The sequence below is a fragment of the Pogona vitticeps genome, chromosome 1, assembly GCF_051106095.1.
Source record: "Pogona vitticeps strain Pit_001003342236 chromosome 1, PviZW2.1, whole genome shotgun sequence".
NCBI lineage: Eukaryota > Metazoa > Chordata > Lepidosauria > Squamata > Agamidae > Pogona > Pogona vitticeps.
The window spans coordinates 302,976,580-302,983,960 of NC_135783.1; the positions used below are offsets into that span (position 1 = coordinate 302,976,580).

Consider the following 7,381-nt stretch of genomic DNA (forward strand, 5'->3'; position numbering starts at 1 on the left):
ACCAATATGACTGGCAGTTGTGATTTTTCAGAAATTAGATACTTCCCCTTCCAACTTTTTCGCATCCAATAGATTCCTGAAAAATGGAAGGGATGCCTTGGGATTCTCAAGGCCTTTAGAAAAAAAACTTAGACATGTTTTATTGCTGAATACAGTAATTGGCATGGCTGATGGCATCATCAGCCTTATGAGGCATAGCTTACCCAACAGGATTTCGGTCATTAGGTCCCAATGAATCGGGCTTATTCTCCACTTACTATAAACATGGCGAGTCAACTAAAGAGTCCACTCTTCTAATACCCGTATTAAACAAATGATTTAGGGTCTGGTTTATGTACATGTTCATAGGTGGCCATCTCCATTTTACATAAAGAGAAGGAAGGCCCAGAGAGCAAGGCTTGTGAAAAATAACTAAGTACATGTGTGACTTTCGAGTTCTAATGTCCCAAATCTGAATCCCATTTTTAAAAAAAAAAAATCTAACAGGAAAGGCAGACAGATAAAGAATTGTGTTTTATTAGAGAAGAGGTTTATATGTAGCCCATGGGAAGCATGGAGAGTATCCCCCCTCCCTCAAATTTAATTGTCTTTTTCCACAGAATAGTTGTTTTTGTTGGTTGGTGTTTTGGTTTTTTTGTTTTGTTTTTGTTTTTGTTTGGAGGGGCAGTTTAACCATGTACCATCCCCCCCCCCGCATCTCTGCCATCTAAAATTGACTGGCCATTAATGAGTATGAGGGAGCTTTCTCAGTTAAAAAATATTTTAAGTTAACTTTATTATTCAGTTAAGTCATTGCAGAGACCTTTTCAAGAAACTGAAAACAATTTTAAAAAGTTGCTAATATGCAATTTAGCCTGTTTGCCCATGCCCTCTCCCTTTAGCCCTTTTCCTCTGGAAGTTTAGTTCTCATTTGCTATTAGCAAATGTGAAAAATACCCTTTAGCCCTCCTGAAATTGCCCACCCTTTCACTAGAGCTATTCTCAAAGTACAGAAACCCCAGCAGTCAAAGTGAATATATATGTATTTATATATTTAATACACCACCCATCTGACCAGGGGGCATGCGCATTAATGCAAACAGATGTGGAAAAAAATCTTTATTCAGAGAGGACAGAGTCACAATTTTGAAAGCATTATGTAGACATAATATGAGTGTTATTAGAAAAGAAGACCAAAAAACACCACATATGAAAACAGTCACCTCCTTAAGTTGAGAATAAGAAAATGAATGCCCAGTGGTGGTTTCCAGTATATGCAATATTGTTCAGACTAAAACACAGACCCTCACCCTCTATTACGTTTTGGATTATCAGGCACAAGAACTGTGCAGGGAGGATCTTGGTGCACAACTTAACTTCTTCCAAGTTTTAGCAAACAGCAAGCAGGCAGGTATATTTGACTTACACTGAGAAAGACTATGGTGCAATATAAAGTGCAGTTTGGTCAGCATCACTGTGATAGTGAAAGCAGGTTTTGAAAAGCATAGATCCAACGTTACTTCTGTGATCTTCCCAGGCCAATTGTATATGCCATGAAAAAGCTGATGCAGCTTTTTATTCTTCCTACCATGTATGAAATGTTAAGCATAGGTAGACAACGGCGTGGCCTCTAGATGTTTTGGAATACAGTTCCCACCATCCCTGCTGACCCCATATACATACATCCCTAAAGTCAAAGACTGGGGAATACTTGGTCCTCCATATGTTGATGGACTGCAATGTCATCATCCATACCCATGGATAAGAGGGGAAGGAAGCCACAGTTGAAAAACACAAAGGAGGGCAACTTTGCTCTAATAAACTTCAGTTCTACATCTCGTACTTCTTACTGAAACAGCTCTACTGTCCACAGAGTTCCTCTACAGAAGCTGTTCTTGAGTACTGATTGCCACAGCTATACAACTTTTTCATGTAAGAAATCAAAAAAATGAGAGAAGCGGTGTTTTCTTCATTTCCTAGCAAACAGGCTCCATTTTAAAGTATAATGTTCTGAATTCAAGTTTTAATTAACCATCTAGTAACATTTATTAAACAGCTGGTAATATAAACTTGAATTTCAAGGTAGATTCCACTGATTGATAATTTTTTTTAAAAGGCCAGATTCACTCATACATCAGTGCCAAAAACATGCTGTCCAAGTGTTTTGTATATTTGCATTTCTTCTTTAATTTGCAACAAAATTATTAGGAACAGTAGGAACAGACCATTGTTGGCATCTGGATAATAATGGGCTCTGCAGAAGTTTTTGTCAAAATGCAGCAGGGGGGATCAGTCAGCAGAAAAAGATTGGTGGTTTTCTATGGAAGAATGGCTTCAACTGGGGTTGATCTGGAACAGCAAAGAATCACCTAGTCCAGCGATGGCAAACTTATGGCACGTGTGCCACAGCTGGCACACAGAGCCCTCTCTGTCGGCACCTGAGCTATAAGTCACTGGATTGCTACCGCCAGCAGCCAAACCTGAGGAGGCAGCTGCAGCCGTGGTGTTAGCGCCCCAATAGGTGGCGGGCCAGGATCCACAGCAGCTGGCAGTGGCAGATTGGCTGAGCTATAGGCAGTGGCAGAGTTGGGCAGGATTGGAGGTGGATTCAGAGTGGGATCTGGTGGCACCTCCATGCCCGGGATTCCCTCTTCCGCTGCCGCCACTTCCACTTCTGCCACTGCTGCCACCCGCTGGGTTGTAGGGTTTTTTTGGGGGGGGGCACTCGTGATCAAAAAGGTTCACCATCACTGACCTAGTCCTTTCCCTGCCATTTTTTGTCTGCAGTTTCCCTGGGGTTGCCCAGGTTCCAGACATGCTGTATGTAGATGTCAGCAAGTTGGTTATGGGAGTTTTACCAGAAAAGCAGCTGATAGGGGAAAGGAACAAGCATGTCTCTTATTCTTTAGCCATTCCACTGCTTAGCTTAGCTGACACAGCTGTCTGGCCGGAGAGGGTTCTTACCCCGGCTACCGTGGCTAACAACGATAGTTGAATAATTGAAGAGAATTATCCTAGACTTTTCAGGTTAATGGTACATATTAACTTTCTTCAGGAATTTTACAAAATGACCAGAATATTACTGCTGATTTACACTTGTGTAAGAAAAATCTTGGCAACAAACCACTGCTCATTAAGGAGGTGTTGGTTGCATTCCTGGGTGTATGTGTGACTGGATGTATGACAAGGAACTCAACCAGCATCTTCTTAATCAGTGTTAATAAACTATCAAGACTTAGGCTATTTTTGTTACACAAGCAAAAATTGGCAATAGGATTCTGGCCAGCCTTTCCAACTGAAGGGTTCTGAGAGTTATTGTTCATATAAGTGCCTTTTCCAAGCTCTTAAAACCTGTGAGATAGAAAAAGCTAGTCCTGCTGTTCCTCTGTTAATAAGCTGGAGAATGGCTGTCCAGGAGGGAAGCAGTTGCTCCCTTAAATGCCTCGTACAGTTAAGAAACTAGTGAAAGCAGAGTTCTAGATGATGTAGAGAGATAACCTGAATGAAAGACTTTCCTCATCTCAGAAAGCCTCCCTTGACAAAGACAGAAGAAGGTAAATATAGAGGGTGCTTGTCCCTCTTCTCCATTCTCATCTATTAACACATCTGTCCCTTGCTCATCTTTCTACATCCAATTATCGCTTTTGATTTGGCACAGAAAGCTAGGGACCAGAATGTTACCTTTTGGCAGGGAAAATGACTGCATGGAGGAATTGCTTCAACCTCTTTCTCTTGGTGAGCAAAGGTAAGGCTGCTTCAAAACTGTAAGCAAGCTGCCCCGTGTAATTACTTTGCCCATGTGCTATCTATTGCAATGAGGGGCGCTGCAAAGCCCTTTAGATGCTATTGAACTACCCTTATCCCTCATAAATGGCTGGGCTGATGGGAACTGTAGTCCAGTACCCAGAGAGCCACATGATCTGCCCCTTGTTTTACTACATAAACACATGTTACATTTGTGCTGGGCAGCTGCTGTCAGCTGTGACTTCTCAGCTCATGAACACACCACGAATACATCACCATCACCTCCATAATGTAGAGATAGCCTGCATGCTGTTTTCTCCCAAGAACTGCTTTCTAGCAGTACCTGTACTAAGAAGTGACGAGAAAGGAAAGTGATGAGGAAGGAAGCCTTTTCAAGGCAGCAAATAAGGGTGTAGAATATCTCTTCTATTTCAGAGGCATTTTTACTGCACTCAGAACTTCACACTCGCAGTGAGATCCTTCTCTCTGCACATCTCTGCTCGAATACTCACGGTCTCTTATTTCAACCACCAGGATCCCACTTTCAGCCTCTCTAGGAAGGAAGAGTTTGGCTGGTGACTGCTGCCATTGCACAGATCTATCGAGAAATGGGCCAGTCAAATAAGCGGCAAACTGACTTTTCTTTCTGCCCCCCCAAAAAAAACCCCACCTCCCCTGAAACAGTAGTTTGCCCCTGAAAGAAGTAGGAGAGAACGTCTCCCGCGGAGCGCAAATGCTGCGGGGCAAGCAGCCGTTTTTCGGGCGCTAGCAAAAGCTGGATCCACCACACAGGACAAAACATCCCGTCCCTCTATCGCCAGCCCCGGCATCCACTCAAAGCAGTTCGCCTCCGGAGCGCCCCCCTCCCCGGGAACCGGAGAAGCGCTCGATCCGCGGGGCTGCGCCCGAGCTAAGAGGGACTCGCAGCGGCCGCTTGGCCGTCCTCCCGGCTCCGGGCCTCGCCTCGCCTCCTCACGGCGAGGGTGTAGCGCCGGGGCCGGAGCACCAGTCCGTGCTGGCAGTCCATGGTGACCTCATCGGCCGGGTTGGCTTCCAGGTCGCACTGGTGCAGGAGGATGGCGCTGAAGAGGAAGAGCTGCAGCTTGGCCACCTGCTCCCCGATGCAGCGCCGCTTGCCCAGCGAGAAGATCATCACCTGGCGGGCGAGGTCGGCGTCGAACGCCTCCTGCCGGGCGTCCAGGAAGCGGGCCGGCTCGAACACGTGCGGGTCTTTCCAGCGGAGCGGGTCGTGGTTGACCGACCACTGGTTGACGAAGACGACGGTGCCCTCCGAGATGTGGAAACCGTCCAGCAGCACGTCGGAGGTGGTGGCGTGCGGGATGGTGAAAGGCACGAAGCTGCTGTAACGAAGCGTCTCGTAGAGGAACGCTTCCAGGCGGGGCAGCGAGGGCCGGTCGTCAGCCGTCGGAAGCCGGTTCCGACCTACCACCCGGTCCAGGTCTTCCTGCAGCTGCCGGCGGAGCCGCGTGTGTTTGAGGAGCAGCAGCAGCACCCAGCTCAAGGCGGTGGAAGTGGTGTCCTGGCCGGCCCCGAAGAGATCGGACAGCGTGCCCTCGACGTAGTCGCCCACCAGGCCCTGCTGCGCGCCGGGGCCGTGCTCCATGCAGTCCAGGATGGCGTCGCTGATGTGCCGCGGGGGCTCCCCGAGCCGGAAGGTGCGCCGGTGCTGGGCCACCTTGCCCCGCACAAAGTCGTGCATTTCCCGGTTGAGCGCCTGGAAGTCGCGGAAGACGCTGCGCACCGGGTTGGGGAAGGCCTGCAACCAGGGCAGGACGTCCACCAGGCTGCCCGAGGCCACCGTCTGCCCGAAGCGGTCGTTCCTGCCCAGGAGGGCGCGGAACTCGCCGTCGCCGTGGCTGTAGCGCTGCCCGAAGCAGAGGGCGCACATGACGTTGGCGTTGGCCACCGTGAGCAGCGGCCCCGGGTCGGCGTAGGCGCCGCCGGCGCTCAGCCGCGCCAGCCCGTCGATGAGCTCCTGCGCCTCGGCCGCCACGTGCTGCTCGAAGAGGCGCTTGCTGGGCGTGTTGGCGGTCGAGAAGGCGCGAAGCGTGGCGTGGGCGACGCGCCGCTGGGCCCGCCAGCGCTCCGTGTAGCGCCCGAAGGCCATGCTCTTGCCCCCGGACACCAGGTGGAAGGAAGGGAAGTCGGGCCGGCCGGCGAAGGGCCCGCCCTGCTGCACCAGCGCCTGCCGGATCGCCGCCTCGCCGTTCAGCACCACCACGGCGCGCCGGCCCAGGCGCAGCTGGAAGACGTCCCCGTAGCGCCGCGCCAAGGCGCAGAAGGTGAGGTGCGGCAGGCGGCCCAGCTGGAGCACGTTGCCCAGCAGCGGCCAGCCAGGCGGGCCCGGGAGGCGTTTGCCCCGCGGGCGCGGCCCCCTCTTGGCGGCCCACAGGTAGAGCAGGAGGGCGCAGAGCGCCAGCAGCGCCGCCTGGACGGCGCTCCTGGGCAGGGCGCCGCCGGGCTCGCCCTCGGGGTGGCCTCGACCTTCCCCCATGGCTGGGTGGCCAGGCTGCCTGTTGGGGGGCGAGCGGGCGGGGGGCAGCGGCGGCAAGAGCCCCCTGTGTTGGGATAGAGACCCGAGCCCTGACGGGGGGCACCTGGGAGCGGGAGCCCGGCTTCCCCCTCCTTCTGTCCCCAAGTGCCCTGGCCTTCCTTTCGCAAATGCCTGCCGGGTCTGCTCTGAGGAGTTCGGAGGATGCCCGCCCGGGCTTTATAGGCCGTCTGGGAAGGGGGCCGAGCTTCCCTCCTCCCTTCCCCCCCCTTCCCCCTTGTGGTGGTCCGGAGTCTCCACACGCACCGCGCACAGCCATGCCGTGCCTTCCTCCTAGAGAGAATTGAAATAGCAGATTGATCCCTCGCACCAGGAATGTGTGCAACTTTCCAAGGTCCTTCCTCTGCCAAAGACAGCCTGATCCCCACAGCAGGAGCTGGAGGACGGGATGGGACGCGGGGGAAGGGGGCGGTGGCGGTGGCGGGAAGAATGTGAGAGCGACCGGCCTTTGCCAGGAGGCACCTTGGACTGCCTCGGAAGGGCTGCTCCTTTCGTGACTGGAGACGAGCTGCCTGCCCAGGGTGGGTGACTCAGGAGAGGAGGCCCAGGATGGAGCGCGTCGAGCAGGGAAACTCCCGCCAGAGGTGCGGGGCGGGGGTGGGTGGCTGGGGAGTTCATCGTCCTTGCGTTCATCCTGCGTTGTCATCAGATTTCCTCAAGAGACTGCCAGACCTGTGTGTGTGTGTGTGTGAGAGAGAGAGAGAGAGAGAAGGTGGCTCTCTACTACAGTTCCTTGCGCTGCTAACACCCCCCCCCCCAAATGGGGAAGACCCATTAGGGTTTATTGCTTTCACTTGACATCTTAGTCATAATAATGTGGTCTTTTTAGTGGGCTGATCCTTTGCTTCTAAGCAGGACAGTTTGTAACTGTATAGCTTAAAAAGGGGAAGGTGATGTAACTCCATAAAGAAAAGGTGTGAGAAAGGGGTGGGGGTTACTCTGCATTTGGAATAATTTTTATTTGTACCACAGCTTTCAGAATTCTCCAGCCAACCTGACCACTTGCCATGGTATGCCGAGTACTGTAGTCCAGAAAAAGTAACATTTCCAAATTTTGGAAAAGAGCTGGGGTTGAAATACACTGGA

The 7,381-nt window shown here is 51.6% G+C and overlaps 1 pseudogene across 1 annotated transcript; it reads right to left on the bottom strand.

Annotated features, from left to right (window-relative positions):
• Window positions 1-1,083: 1,083 nt before the first annotated feature.
• LOC140703182 (cytochrome P450 1B1 pseudogene) lies at window positions 1,084-6,635 on the bottom strand (annotated as a pseudogene). Its single transcript, XR_013544163.1, has one exon. The product of XR_013544163.1 is annotated as a cytochrome P450 1B1 pseudogene (transcript).
• Window positions 6,636-7,381: the final 746 nt, after the last annotated feature.